General features: G+C 31.6%; 1 non-coding gene and 1 pseudogene across 1 annotated transcript; one reads left to right on the forward strand and one right to left on the reverse strand.

The window, feature by feature from the left end:
* Positions 1-526: 526 nt before the first annotated feature.
* Positions 527-1,362, forward strand: LOC148788803 (uncharacterized; annotated as a pseudogene).
* Positions 1,363-11,703: 10,341 nt separating this feature from the next.
* On the reverse strand, positions 11,704-11,775 carry TRNAH-GUG (transfer RNA histidin (anticodon GUG)). The gene has a single exon. It is a non-coding gene; the product is annotated as a tRNA-His (tRNA).
* Positions 11,776-16,628: the final 4,853 nt, after the last annotated feature.

Genomic DNA, 16,628 nt, shown 5'->3' on the forward strand with positions numbered 1-16,628 from the left:
GAGTTCTCCACGAAAATTTAGCTTTTGAATGTAAAACATATTTTCGAAGAGAATAATAGGGATAGAATAGAGATTGTATTCATTTTGATATTTTAATCCAAATTTATTTGTGATTTGATTTTTGGACACATTAAAATTAGCACTCATAGATTTTGGCATGCTTGGTGGGACATCTCTACCCTTTATATTTTTCCTCCATCAAGATTCAAAGCACTTAAATGGATACTCAAGAAAAAGTTGTCAAGTCAGTGATCTCTACACTCGAAATCTTTGATCTCTAGTATCTAGGATACTTGTGTTACTACAAGGAGTATATCGAAGAAACTTAAAGAATCTTCCTAGATGACACCCCTCGTTAAATCTGCCAAGAAGGACTTAATTCTACCTAACTATGCAAGTGAAGATAACGAAAATAAATTTCTTCCTTCCTCTTATCGCTCCGTTCTAGTTACTCCTTCACAACGAATGTGGCTCCGATTATGGTGATGAATGCTATAACTACAGAGGAGCAGCTTGCAAATCTAACATGGGTCATCAAAGACTTACGGAGCATGTCCAAAAGCACAATGCTCAAATTGCTAGGTTGATCAACACTACAAATAATGTTGACATGAGCTATATTATGGGGAAACAAGTTGAGGCTCATGATGAAGCAAAGGTATCCATGAAGAACATTATGCTGAAAAGGATAAGTCTGCGAAGGAGTTTCTAGTTTCATTTGATGGGTTCATGTAAACTAACTGAAATAATACATTGAAGGAACAATTAGAAGCAAGAATCGAGGGAAGCTCAAAATAATCCCTTACTTACTCCAAGCCCTACACTTAAAGGATTGACAGCTTGAAAATGCAGATGGCTATCAACTAAAAAATAACCAACAATTTGATGGCAAGGGTAATCCTAAGCAGTAGGAGGCTCATTTCATGGAAACGTGCAACAATATGGGAACATATGACGATCATCTAGTCAAGAAGCTTGTTCAATCACTAATCGACAGTTTATTTGATTGGTATATTGATTTGGAGGCAGCTTTAGTCGATGGATGGGAGCAATTAGAGTAGGAATTCCTCAATCGTTTCTGTAGTACTCGGCGGACAGTCAGCATGATTGAGCTTATTAATTCTCGCCAATAGAAAGAAGAACCAGTCATCGGTTATATCAATAGTGGAGGAATCTAAGTCTTAAATGCAAAAATCGATCATCTGAAGCTTTCGCTATTGAGATTTGCATTCAAGGGATGCATTAGGGCTTTCGGTATATTGTCCAAGGAATCTTACCCAATCCTTCAAAGAATTAGCAATTCGAACACAGGATATGGGGTTGAGTATAACAACGAGTAGAGTTTAGAGACCACCTATTTAGGAGCTTTGCAGAACTAAGGAAAAACAAGAAGTAAAGAAAGGGGGCAAACCCTTTTCAAAAGCTCCAAGCAAGGAATCAATGACTGTAAGTGTAGCACCCTTCAAGCTCAGGAGCACGATATAAGACAATGTTATTCCAAAGAATAATGCTCTTTACGAGAAACCACAAAGAAAACTAACTTTGAAGAAAATGCAAGCCAAATAATATTTGTTCCTTGATTTCAATGTCTCTCAAATATGTCATAACTTTTTGGAGACTAACCTTATGAATCTACCACAAATGAAGTGACCTGAGGAAGCCAAACGGATGATGATCCAAAATATTGCAAATACCATCGCTTAGTTGGGTATTCAATACAAGATTGCTTCGTGTTTAGGGATAAGTTATGCAACTGAGTTTACCAAGATAAAATCTCTCTTGAGGAAGATACTGCAGCAACAAATGTTATTACAATCAACTCTGAATCTTTGGATGACAATAATGCTTCATGCAACACCTGTTAAAAGCTCTAACTTTTCAAGAGATTATGGTAGATAATGTAAAACTTAGATGCCCTAAAGGATGGAAAGAAATACAAGTTATATTTGATATCACTAAGAAATAAAACTATTTCCCTTGTGATGGCTTATATCATTTGCAGCAACCTGTTGTTGGTAGCTGTGAAGACATGCTAGAAATAGTCGGTCATGAAATTCTAGTTGTAGACGTTGCAGGACGAGAAAATGGGAGTCCGCCTATCTTAACTTGTTTCAAAATTCGATAGGTCAAACTCGTCGAACCTGATTTATTATTATTATTTTTTTTTAACAAAGCTTATGTCTACAAATGTCAAAACTGACTGTTGTTATATTAAATAAATTTTTTTTTGCAAATACATTTTGGATATATATTAAAAATGTGAAATATATTACTTCTACTTTATATGCTTAGTTCAGGACAAATTTTGGAGAAGCTCAATCTAAAACCCAAGACCCACATTGAATTTGACTAAATTCATAAAATTAAAATTTGAATCATTGACTAAGGCTATGGCTATGCAACAATTATCGGTCTTAATTTTTGTGAGTGCAGCTAAAATATTTATTGTACTCAGAAAAATAATTTTCATAGTAGATAATTTAAGTTTTTGTATCGATTTTATTTAACCATAATTAATATAATTATTTATCAAGTTTAGTCCATAACCAATAAAACTATAATTAATAATAATCTTTTTTCAAGTCGGTCCCGTTTACTTTGATGTATTAGCCCTAAATAAGAAAATAGTAATTAGCTTAATATAGTGTTTACTTTGAGGTATAGAGACCCGATTTTAGACCATGGCCGTGTACTAATCACTGTTCCACAATGATCTACAATGTAAATAGTCTTTCTTCTTTTTGTTGTTGCTTGAATATAAAATATCCAATTGAGTATAATAATATAATAAAAAAATAAAGTATTTTGTTTTCAAATCAGATATTAGATAAATCAGTATTTATCTATAATTCCTTGGAACAATTAAAAGGCCCGGCTAGGTACTGACCTGGCTAGGCCGTCAGAATAAGAAGGGCCTTTTCCACCTCCGCATAACTACGACCAACCTGGTAAGTATGTGATTTCTTAATTTTGCCCACATTATTTTTGTTTTTAATACATTTCAAATCGTTCAATAGCAATTTCTCTACTCAACCCAAGTAAACATATGACTAAATTTTATTTAAATACAATAACACGTATAAATAAATAGCATATAATTAATTCAGAACTTGTTTTATTATTTATTTAATTAAAAATAATCATATGACTCATTTTACTCAAAATTTACGGGACCTAAATCTATTTAATTAGTCTCAAACTAATCCACAACGGGATAGATATGAGGTGGGACCTTTTAATACTTGGACTCATTATCAAATCTAATATTTTGCTCACAAAAAACAAAAAATAAAAAATTTTAATTCTATGCAACTTCTTTATTTAATTATAGAAAAAATACAAGCACCCTCTTGTGATATCGCAAATGAGCAAATCACCCCCTTATAAAAAAATAAATAGCGATTCACCTCCCTATATTTTTTAAAATACAACAATTTACCCTCTATGATTTCTAAAATGAAGCAATTTAAAAGTACAAAGGGATAAATTACTATATTTTTTTTCGTATGAAAGTAATATGCTCATTTTCAATATCATGGAGATAAATTGCTATTCAATCTTTAATTATAGTAGGAACAACTGTACGTAAGATTTGACACACGAGTCAAATAATTTAGTGTGCATATACGCATTTTTCTCGAACTGCGTACAGTTTGACGACGTTGTTCTTCCGCTAGATTTTGTGTCTGATGTTGGATTTTTGTGCAAAGACATAAATTTTGATCTCATTTTTGCAGGTTAAGTGTTGAGGAGATAAGTCTATTAATTTTACTTAATCTACTAAAATTAACTTTATTATTTACTCAAATCGCATTGTCTCTTTTAAAATAAATAAAAGAAAGTTTATTGAATTGGGTTTTCATGATTAAAAATAGGAAAAAATACGAATTGACACTGTGATATGATAAATGAGTAAAGTATTTATGAGAAAAATAAAATAGAAAATTATTTCAGATATTTTTGGAAATTGAAATAAATTACTCCCCCGTCTAAAATCATTGATAGGGGGTAATTTGATAATTCCTTTTTTCATAGGGGGCATTTGCTCGTTTCACATATCATATGGTAAATTGCATTTGACCTTTAAAAAATAATTAAGAGTTTCTTGAATATTGTTTTTAGAAAAAGATTTAGATATGTTCATCCTAAAATATTTAATATTTAAATAGCCTAAATAAATTGAATCACAGCCTCTATCTATTATTAATTATTGAATTGTATAGATGTACATATATGTTAAATGTCTGCTTCATATAACAATTTAAATTATTAGACATAATATCATTTAATATTCAATAAATTAAACCCCCCCACCCCACCCCCACAAGACAACTCTGCAGCTGGGATTCTTTTTCCATAAATGGATGCAATGAAATTCACACCCGAAACCTCTTAGTTCAATGTAACTTTGAAATTATATTAAATAAAAATTTTATTTAAAAGTTTAAACTATTAAAAAGAAAAATTATTTAATATTTTATGTCTAAATATAGGGAACTATACGTGGGTGCAAGCTTATAGTTATTAACGTTAAAACAATGCACACAAGACTTGACCCATTAAAAGACAAAATAGACCACAAAAGATTGTCTTAATTAAAAGATTTGGTCGCCGAATTCGCACATAACAAATAACGTATGTTAGTGTCCGATCCGAACTGAAAATTTTCAAATCCGGACTAAAAATTTTCGGATCAATAAATGGATATGTTTGCTTTCGTGGAGCAAAGTATAATTTTCATAAAGTTTCTTGCCTAACATCTCAATCCAACTCTAGATGAGTTCCTCTTTATTTTATTTTATTTTATTCAATTTTCGTGCTACAATGTGTAATTTTTGCTAGGGATAGTGTTCTAATTTATATCACATATAATTAAAAATATTTTATTGATGTCTTTAATTTATTCGTATATTTATTTTTTTAATTAAATATTTTTTTTTTGTATTTCTCCACTCATCATAATCTTTCATAATTGTCTTTTAAGTAATTTTTAACTGTATAAAAAGTATATAATATATTTTTATTCTAAATATTTTATAAAATTTTATGCAATGTGTTGCATTTACTAGTATTATAATATTTAATGTGTGGTTCAATATAAATAGTTCATAAGTGGTGTCTTATAGCAATTTACACGAACCTATTTTATTAGCAGAGAATTCTGAGCAACTGTGGGTGTAGAAGAATTTTCCGGACAACATAAATCTTGTGTTGTGTATTTATTTTTATTTTTTTTAGTATTTCTTTTGCACATGTTCACAATATATCGAAATGATTTCCTAACAATTAATATGTAGTTTAGATATAATTATAATACCATATGTCCCCAACATGAAAATTTTTCTATAGTGTAATAATGCATACCAAGGTTCCAACACAGTGAAAATCAAAGAATCCGATTATTGAAGGACTATTTTGTGATAAATATGTTAGCACTCGATACTCAAATTGGTAAAGTTCTGAAATAGGGAAAAAAAGAAAAACAGAATGCTTAATGTTGCCTAAGGAGTATCAGACATGTGAAGAAACAGGGTAAATTACATTTTTGGTCCCATAAGTGGACTCAATTCCAATTTTAGTCCCATACTAAGGGCAATTCGCACATTTGGTCCCATAAGTGGATTTTTTTTCCAATTTCAGTTCCGGTTGGGGATTTCCGTTAAAACTTAACGGCAGCTGCTAAAATCCGTTAGGTGCTGTTAAATATGGAGGGAAAGCATGTAGAATTGGAGGGAAAGCATGGAGAATTGGAGAAAAAATCAACTTGGTGGAAATTACACTATACCCTCTTCCTTCTAAAACAACACCATAAGCCAAGATACAATCAAAAAATAAACTAAAACAGTTTGTCTTCGTTGCATCTGTGCAATTTTGTCCTCCATTCTATTCAGTTTTCGAAGCAATCCGGGTATGATAACCTTTGCCCTTGTTCGGTGGATCTTCCCAATGAAAAAAACCACATCCGATTCTTTTTTTCGTATACCCAAAAAACCTCCTACCTGAGTTGTCGTCGGTCCATGAGGTTTTCAAAATCGCAAGCCTTCCACAATGACAAAAATTTTCTCTATTACCAGTCATATTTTGTGAGATTTTTTTCTACTAAATGCAAGAGAGAAATGAAGAAATGGGATTTAAATAGAAGGAAGAGGGTATAGTGTAATTTCCACCAAGTTGTTGATTTTTTCTTCAATTCTCCATGCTTTCCCTCCAATTCTATATGCTTTCCCTTCATATTTAACAGCACCTAACGGATTTCAGCAGCTGCCGTTAAGTTTTAACGGAAATCCCCAACCGGGACTGAAATTGGAAAAAAATCCACTTACGGGACCAAATGTACGAATTGCCCTTAGTATGGGACTAAAATTGGAATCGGGTCTACTTATGGAACCAAAAATGTAATTTACCCGAAGAAACATGAGGAATTTGTGCAGGGAATGTTGAAAAGTATACAAGAGTGTCTCAAGAATAGGGATGATGCAGGCAAGTTCGCATAAGATTAGGGATGACAATGGGCAAGTTTGGACGCGTTATTCAGAATTTAAGACTCGCCCCATTGGACCTGATATATATGGTAATATTTTTAAAAAGGTGAATAGCAATTTACTCTCCTGTAATATTAAAAATAAGCACATTACCCCCTATAAAAAAATATAGCAATTTATCATCCTGTACATTTTAAATCATAAGGGGCAAATTGTTGTATTTTATAAAATACAGAGAGGAAAATCGCTATTTTTCTTTCATAAAGGGATATTTGCTCATTTGCGATATCACAAGGGGGTTGTTTGCATTTTTCCATTTTTAAAATATTAAAAAAGTATGTTTTTTTAAAAATAATACTATCATTATTTTATAAATATTAGACAATAATATTATTGAAATGTTTATATTTTTTTAAAATTTATATGTACATATTTTAGGCATTAATAATATTAAAACTTTTAGAATCTATATTTCTTGTATAAACTTAATTTATAGTACTATTATGAGATAATGGAGTTTTATCCTAAATTCATGGTCAGCCAATAATACCTCCACGTAATAAGGAATCATCTTTTTAGGACAGCAACAAACGTCACCACTCTCCACCGATGCAACTCATTAATTTCTAATTTTGTTCAATTTATATATTGTAATAAATTATTCTGTTGATATTTATATCTTTTAAGATAATTTAAATACAAATCACACCATTTTTACAACAGTTTTAATGGGAGTTGTGCAATTACGAGGACTAAATTGTTCTAATCATAGTTTCAGGGGTTTCCCCTAAAGTGAAAACACATAGATAACTATGCACGTTATGCATCTAATTTGTCCATATTAAAATTAAAGAAAATTATATATATATATATATATATAAAGAGAACTGATTTTTCGAGAAAGATGACAATAGAAAATGGTTTTCTTATCTGCATTTCAGTTAGTATATAACTAATGTAATTACCCGTGCCATGAAATTCATGCGGACAACACCGTTGATGTGTTTTTTTTTTTTCCCATTATCGGTTTCCCAATCTCATATTAAAAAAATGAAATAAATTTTGTTTGAAGGGAGTGAAAAAATTAAATCTTTTCTATTGAAACTTTCATTTTAAAATTTAATTCGCTTAATATGTATTAATAACGTCTTGGTCCGTACATGTGAGGAATATTAAAATATCTATACTTTTATTAAAAAAAAAAAAAAATGAGTTCCACACTACAAACGGTATTAATGACACTGTCGTACCAATTTTTTTGTGAAGTAAGAAAAGTCCTTCAGCTATAAGATAACTACTTATTCAACTTCTTAAATTTTACATTAACTCGTAAATTAGTTTTTTTTTAAATTATAATGTATTGATTTATATATTTTACTCTTATGCATAATATATTTTAAAGAGCAGAAGATTATTTATTATATGCACACAAAAACAGCGTACCACAACTACTAGTGTATCAAATTGAAAGCGATAGTTGATTTGGTACAAAAATATATTGATTCCAAATTGAACCTTCAAAGATAGGGTTCTTTTGCTATTTTGGACACAATTCATTGCGTTTTGGACATGTACAAACTCGTAAGCATATACTAAAGTCCCGACATGTATTAGGATTTTTTTCTACTTTGATGAGAACAGAAATAAGACAGTGATGCAGGTCAAAATTACACGTACATATGTTTGAGTATTTCGATCTGAAAAGCTTGGAATAAGTAGAGAACAAAGACGGACTAGGTCTTTGGGGTGGAAATAGTTTATAACTATTTCTTGTATATTTCTTCCTTTCAAATTGTGATTCAAAGACTGAAAGTATATTTTTGGATGTGGATACGTAATCTCTTCTAATTTTATGGTATAAACCACGAGTCATCTCGAAATATGGTAACTAGACTATGAGAATGTAGTGGTAAGGAAAACGTAAAACCTTCACAGTTGTAGAGCTTGGAAGTGATAGAGAGCGTTGGATTTTACGCTATGACAGTGATTTGTTCTTGAAGCCCCTTCTTATATGCATGAATAAGGATTAAATAGTTTGAGTCCACCTCTATTCGGTTTGAACACAGTGGACTTTGACATGGATTAGTCTCTAATGAGTTGTACTTAAATATATTTTTCCAGTTAGTCAATCCAAAATAAAACAAAATTTTGTATTTTTCTTCGATCGGTCTGTAAAAATGCATAAGGACCGATTTTGGTATAGGGCTTACTGCAAATTTATTATCTTGAACATATGAAAAACTTAAATTTGTCATTGACTTTAATTTGGAATTAATTATTAGCTAATTTGTTTGGATTTTTAATTAATTACTTCAAAATTCAACTATGAACATCCCAAATGTTGGGAGGGATAGGATTTGAAGTAAAAGTAAAAATGTTTTATTTTCAATCCCATCTTTTCATGCCTCAATCAAAAAATTGAAGCTCAACGAAAGTGACTTTGTCATCACAAATGTATTCGAAACAAATTATGATTCCTTACAATAGTATTAGTTATAGTAACAACTTTGTACTCACAAAAGTTTATGACATCGTTACAAAAGAAAATGTATTCATTGCTAAAAGTATTGACTTGCAATAATATTTTCATTATGAAAACGTACTTATACTGAGAACATACTGTCTTTACTAAAACTCAAAATGAATAATATTTTAAGTTTATTCATAATAATATATTTGTCACAACAAGTTATTGTGAAAAATTCGATTTCTTACTAATGGTAACTTTTAGTGATTTATTTTTTGCTGAAAAATACTTACAAACCCATTTTCTAAAATGAAAAATAACAATAATACATGTCCATAATAAACATAAGGAAAGTAAACTTAACATAAAGAAATCAATAATAACTACATAGCAAGCCAACAATTGAAACAATACATAAGTCTAATGTAAAATATGAATGCACTTGCTACAAAAGCGCAGTAAAAGAATATCCTAATAAACTTTCAAATGTATTAGCTTCAACAAGTCAAAAGAATGTAACGTATTTTCAAACATAGGTATCGTCAAGAATTTGTATGTGATTCTTTAAATTCATTTTTAGTTAGATTTGGATTTGTAAAAGTATACAATTTAATTAAAAACTTGTATGCTCGATATTAAATTAGATCCTATCATAATTTAATCGTCCTCAAATTAATTACTCAATTGGAAGGTACCTATTGCATATTGGTGACCGTCAAGAAACGATCCATGGGACTAATATTAGGTGAATTTAGCATGAACCTGTGAGCTACAGTCCTACTACTGCTAACCTCCAAATCAAAGTCTAGGATATGGAATTGATTACCAATTTCCATTATTGACTTCGATGTCTATGTATCAACTATCCAAATTATTATGCATCCAATTTTATCAACATAAAAAAAAGAAAAAAAATCTTTTTCTATTTGATCAATCGTCATGGGCTTCATGGAACAAATACTGAAGAGAACATATGAGGTTAGTTATCATCTCATGATAAGGAGTGGATTCTATCTTGAAATTTACCAACCTCCATATATGCTTTGACTATGCTGAAACATGATAGATTTAACCATATAGATCCTTAGACTATGCTGGGCATGATCAAGTTATAGTCTAGTGCACTATCAAAGTTTAAGAGTTCTAGCCATACCGATCATGCTACACAGGATCTCCATATGACAAGTCATGGAAGTCATTTCAGTGAACTTGACAATCACCTGTCAAGCACCCACTAAAATGTTAGACGACATATGTGTATTATCAATGAAACACGACACTCATCGTATGAATGCAAGACATAGTGCAAGACTCTATAAAATCCTACAATCCCCCTTCTTAAGAATTCTTGACTAAGAACATTGTAGACCAGATCTCCGAAATTGGTCTCTTGGTTACCATCATATGCAAAACCCCAACTTCCCTAGCTTCTACGATCTAAAGGCTTCAACCATGATATACACAGATAAAATGCATGAATTAAATATGATGAAATTTGGCCAAAAAGCAATTCCAATAATACTTTTTTTGAATAAGATCATTTACAAATTGGTTACAAGAAGGTCAACTGATTGACTTGCCGATTACCTATTCTAACAACCGCTAATACAAAAAGCTCGCGAGCCTGAACAGAGAGGATTGAGCTCGTGCTGGCTTGACTCGAGCTCGATTTTTTTGATCTTGAGTCGAACTCAAAATTGAGTCAGCTCGACTCGTCTGCCACCCCTGGATCTCATAGGACTTGCTGAGTTCGAACCATCAAAATGGATCGTGTAAACGATCTTGCCCTCAATCAGTGGAGGATTGACTAGTAGGGATGACACCAAACAACGTTTTTTCTATTCATCGTAAATCGATTCTTCTTTGGTGGCGTCGAGTGTTTAGATGAGAAGAATTGAACTTTTGACATAGGAGGAAGAGATTAGAAGTAGAGATTGTCCTACTGAACGTGCGTAAAATTTGTTAACACAAATTTCAAGTAATCTCTGAGTATTTCAGTAATCTCATGATTTTTGTATCCAAATCACAATCTGAAGACTAGAAGAGTATTCTTGGTGCAGATGCGTAATCACCTCTGACTTTCTAGAGTAAACTAGTACTCACCTTAAAATATGGTATCAAAACTTTGAGGATTTGATGTCATGAAAGATGTAGAACCTTCATGGTTGCCATGATAAAGTCTAGAGTAAACTAGTACTCACCTTAAAATATGGTATCAAAGCTTTGAGGATTTGATGTCATGAAAGATGTAGAACCTTCATGGTTGCAAAGTTTTATCATGGCGTAGATTGAGCTTTAGACTTGGAAGCTTGGATTTTGTTGTTTTATGTAGTGTATCCTGGAGACCCTTTCTTATAAGTATGAGTAAGGGCTTATATAGTTTGGGTTCAGTTTTATTGAGCTCGAAAGCACAACCTTTGACATTGATCAATTTGCTAATGGTTCATAGTTGAATATGTATTGACCCAATTATCTAATTAAAAAAAATTATATTTATCTTTTCCCGCCCACGCCACATCATCAGCCCCGCAAGCTGCTGGGTGCTTAAGTTGGGCTCACGTAGACGTCGGAACCCTAAGCCCCAAATTCTCCTCCGGTATTTTGGCCAATTTTGGTCAGAAGGACCAAAATTGTCACAAAATCAATACTTATAGGACTAAAATTGCCAGTCCTGTAGTTCTTTTTTTTTTGGATAAATGTAAATTTCATAAATGAATGGTAGTACATCGGTACAAAAAAAGACAAAACTATAATTGTGGCTGCTGGGATTCGAGCCCAGGTCTCCACGGCCACAACGTGGAATTCTTACCACTAAACTACAGCCACTTTTGCTAATCTTATAGTTAAGGCCCTAATTTTGCCACTCTCATAATTACAGGATCGATTTTGCAATTTTATTAATCAATTTATTTAAACTTTTAATTAGTCATTTATTTTTAGAAAAACAAATTGATTTCAACACTCACTAATAGACTTTGGCTTTCTTGCTAAACGATGCTTGCTAATGCTAATTAGGAGTTATGGATTGAGTCGATTGACACATTATGCATCACATGTAATTACAAAAATACAAATATAATAGAAAAAAGGACCAACATCATTACTATCCTTCCAAGTTTGGATTTTTGTGTTACTCTAATCCTTAACATTTAATTTATAAACATTTATACAGCTGTTCTGCTGAGTTTATAAATCCGCTGTGTTATCGAGCACTTTCACTAATTTAATTTGTTGATTTTTACTTCATATTTTGTATAGTAAGTCATTCAATATATTTACTAACTTTTATAGAATAGTTGAAAATTTTCTATTTATTATTTGAATTTTTTACTGCAAACTATTTGATCTTTAAATTAATTTAATTATTTCAATTAAGGGAATGTTTTCACTACACAATATGTACCGTTTAAGTTGAAAATTTTATCATAATAAATAGCAGATGCTTATAAAATGTATTGGATATTGAGTTAGGTTAATTAGTGAATTCATGACCCAATTGGCATTTATATTGGAGATAGAATTTGAAATCTGCAATTTGATGTTGGGATAAGAACTCCTATTAGATAAATTCCATCTGATAGAGTCTGTAGTTACCGAAATGCAGAAAAATTGTAATTTTCATCCTATAACTTAGGTGGGGTGGCAATCTTAATTAATACTTTAGAATTTATTTTCGTAATTTAATCATTTGGTCCCATTTGGTGGGAGGCTCCAATTTTATCGGTCATATGCCCCGCACATGCCTTTTTGGGCCAAAAAAAAGATCAAAATTGTCAATTTTTTAAAGTTACGGACTTTACTCTGAAATTCAATTCGTGCAGGACCAAAATTGTCAATTCATAAGTTATAGGACGAAAATTGCAAATTCTCCCCCCCTCCCCCCCAAATGCATTTCCAGAGAAGGATTTCTCTAAAATAGGCTCTATATAAGATCCAAATGTATGTTGGAATAATGTCTAATTGAAATAGGGTTGAATACTCTCATAAAGAGGGTATATGATTGTGATCAACAACACAAATACAATAAGTGAGCGATCACAACACAAGTCTCCTCACAGAACACTTTATCCAAATACTCTATGGATTTGAAGTATATAAACAAGTGGTTTGCGTTGGTAGTAATCCATTAAGGCGAGAAAGGTATGTTCATGTATTTTCCATAATAATTGGAGCAAGGCCTAGAATGGGTGATCTTGAATATATCCGTGTGGGTGATCTTCAAGGTAACAAAAAAAATATGCTCGTGATCTAATCAAGATAAGGGTTTATAAATGAGCTAAATTCTGATACATGAATCGACATACGTCTGCTATCATAAATTCACTCGATCTGTGATTTTGCGTCAATGTACTAAATATTTTATGCACATAAGTTTTTTTATATTGCGAGATTATTTTATTATTTATTCTTCGTTTTCCAACAAAAAGAATATCACAAATTTTTATCATAAACTTGATTGCCCAATTAATTAAATAAAACCTTTTGTTCTATAGTCTCTTATTATGTCTTGACGATTTTGCCTATATATTTTCATCAAAAAGTAACTGGAATGATTGAGAAAAGCATAATCTAGAAGTTAGAATCTGTAAAAAAGCAAATTAAATATTAGAGGAATTAATTAACGTGAAGAAAATTTTTTATTTGGATTAGGTTTGGTCGAACAAAATCAATCATAGAGTAAGTGTATGATCACAATAGCTATGTAACTGGTTACTTTTCCTGAACTGTACACCAATCACATGACAAGTGTATTTCATTTGCCATATGATTGGTTCAAGAATGACCAAAATATTTATAATATATATATATTTATCACATAATTGATTAACTTTATGGACCCATTAATAATATTTGCCCGGTGAAAATACTTATACATAGGGTAAGTTATAGCTACCTCCACTGATATTTGATATAATATTTACTAATATCCCTTATTGTATAAAAAATTATAAATACCCCCCTCAAATAGAAAATAATTATGTAGCCTTAGAAGTTGAAATAGACATTACTATTTTATCCTTGTTGAAATTTTAAAAAAAAAATATTTAGAAAAATGTATAAAAAAATAGAGTGGGTAAAATATTCCATAGGGAATATTAATTCATAATAGTATTTTAAAAAAAATTCTAAAAAGTATATAAAATTTTAATTTAAAAGGGCATTTTGGTCAGTGCAACACAAAAATTTGATGAATGGGCTCATTGTTAGATGGACGTTAAAATCAGGAAGATATTTATAGTTTTGCAAACAACAAAAAAATATTTACAATTATGTCAAACCTCAGAGGAAGTGGCAATAATTTACTTTATATATATGCATATATATGAAAAAAATTGCAAAATTAATCCTGTAACTAAGGAGGGGGTGGCGTTATTAGTCCTGTAACTCTATGATTAGCAATTTTAGTCTTGTAAGTTCCAAAAAGATCGCAATTTTAGTCCTCCTTACAAATCTGGCAGAATTATGGACGTTTTTAACCTTTCCCAGTTTTAAAATGAGCATTTTAGTCTTTTTTCAATTATTTTGCATTTTAATGCATATTCTTGCACATGCTCGACTAGAATGGTATTAGAGCTTATAAAAAACCCCAATCCTCTACTGCGTGACATGTGGCGGCCTTGCCCAATCCTGAAGCGTAGCTCTGCGTATGGGGTGACCTCTAAGGGCCTGGCCAATAAGCCACCGATTTTGGGTTAGCAAGTTGATAGGTGCCTGCTATTGGGACACCCCAATTACAAGGGGTAAGCGGCTAGAATGGTATCAGAGATTTAGATTTATTGAAAAAATATTTGTTTATATTGTATTTAGATATTTTTTCTACTAACGGAGGAGACTCTTCAAGAAAAATGAAACCGAAATGAAAGTTCGAGTCACAATAGGGAATACATTCAAAATTCTGAAAGATCAAAAATGGAATTTCTTTATGGAAGTTCTAGAAAAGGGAGAAGATTAGCTCCAAACACTGAATGAGGGTTCGAGTGACAACCAGTAGTATTTTCAGATCTAGGAAAAATAGAGAAAGAATTTTGTCCTAGGAATTCTAAAGAAGGCTACAAAGTCAGATCCTGAACCACTTAATGAGAAGGAACGAGAAGAATGGTGAAGAATTCACCAAATTTAGAAGGTGCTGACAGGAAATAGGGTGAAAAATATCTATGCAACCGAAGCTCCCTTGTATCAGCTATTACTGAAGACAATATCTCTACTAGAAGAGTTTGGGGATTATGGGTCTATCTCACTGAAATAGACAAAGTCAAGCATCAATTCAAGATTTTCTTAAACAAAATGAATTGATCATTCCTATTAAACTCCATGATGGAAAAAAGTAATGAGTTTGCAGAAAGCTTATTTGAAAAGAAGAGGATGTTGATTTGAGGAAATTAAGCTACCAGTGGCCGAAGCAACAAGAATGAAGACGTGCAACATGCTGCATGTTGGACAATGGCATAACCATGTATGCCCTTGCTCAAAGAATCAAGAGAAACCCCTGTACGGGACAAAAATTCGGGTTACCCAAAAGAAACTTGAACAAAATCAAGATAAGGGTAAAAGAAAGAATTTTTACAAAACAAAGTAAAAATTAGTGAATATAAAAATCAAGAAAAAGATTGTCGGTAGAAAACAACAAAGACCAATAGTCAACAAAGCAGGAAAGCCAACTAACAATCACATGGCTGACAAGCCATTATGACCAACAGCCAGAAAGGATGTGGTTGATGACGAACACAATGACGTCTTTGAAAGATAAAAGATGATGACGAACGTAGACGTCATCAAAAAATAAGTTCGGAGTCCGGTCTGAAGTCCGCAGACGCTATAAATAAGAAAACATGAAGCAAATGGGGATTATCGAAAAACTTCTCCAACTCTTCAAAGCATCATATTTTGAGTGTGAAATCTTGTAATTTTTCGAATTCTTAGTTTATGGAGGTTTTCCCAACGAATCAAGTCCTCTATCCTATGAGAGGCTAAACAGTTGTCTCCTCCAATTAAGGAAATAATATCTATGTAATATTTTATATATTTTTTCAATAAATTAAAGGCTTCTATGCAACTTGTTTGTCCAAAATTCTATTAAATCCCTATATTGGAGTGTCTTTTACGCCCTAAGGTAGAAAAAGAAATAGGGGTTATGTTGTTTGTTGTTGAAGGAGTCAAGTACTTAAGAACCATCTGCTGTGTTAGTGTGGTTGGAAAAAATCTGTAAAACTGAGAATTTGAAATACCCGAGAACAAGACATTCGGAGCAAGGTATGAATATGAGGGCTTAATTTATTTCAAAAATATATTGGGCCTAACTTGGAGCATAGTGGACTATGGTAAAATTTTAGCTAGAAGGGCAAAATGGCCATAAAATGGCTGAAGGACCAAAATCTTGAACATTTGAAAGTTAAAGGACCAAAATTGCCAACTCCAAAGTTAGAGGATCAAAATTACCAACCTCTTAAAGATACAGAACCTAAATTGCAATAAGTCATATGAATGCATACACCTCTTGATCTTTATTCTTAATACCCATTATATTATACCCTTTTGTATCCTACATTATGATTTATAATTATATTAGTTATGGTGTATTTTATAACCACAATTTTTGTGGTCTATAAATACCACCATGTATTTCATTTGTAAATGAACTTTTGGAGAGAATAAGAAAGTGATTTGGAGGAAATATATGT

This window comes from Sesamum indicum, linkage group LG3 (assembly GCF_026168435.1).
Source record: "Sesamum indicum cultivar Baizhima isolate 11 linkage group LG3, ASM2616843v1, whole genome shotgun sequence".
Classification (NCBI taxonomy): domain Eukaryota; kingdom Viridiplantae; phylum Streptophyta; class Magnoliopsida; order Lamiales; family Pedaliaceae; genus Sesamum; species Sesamum indicum.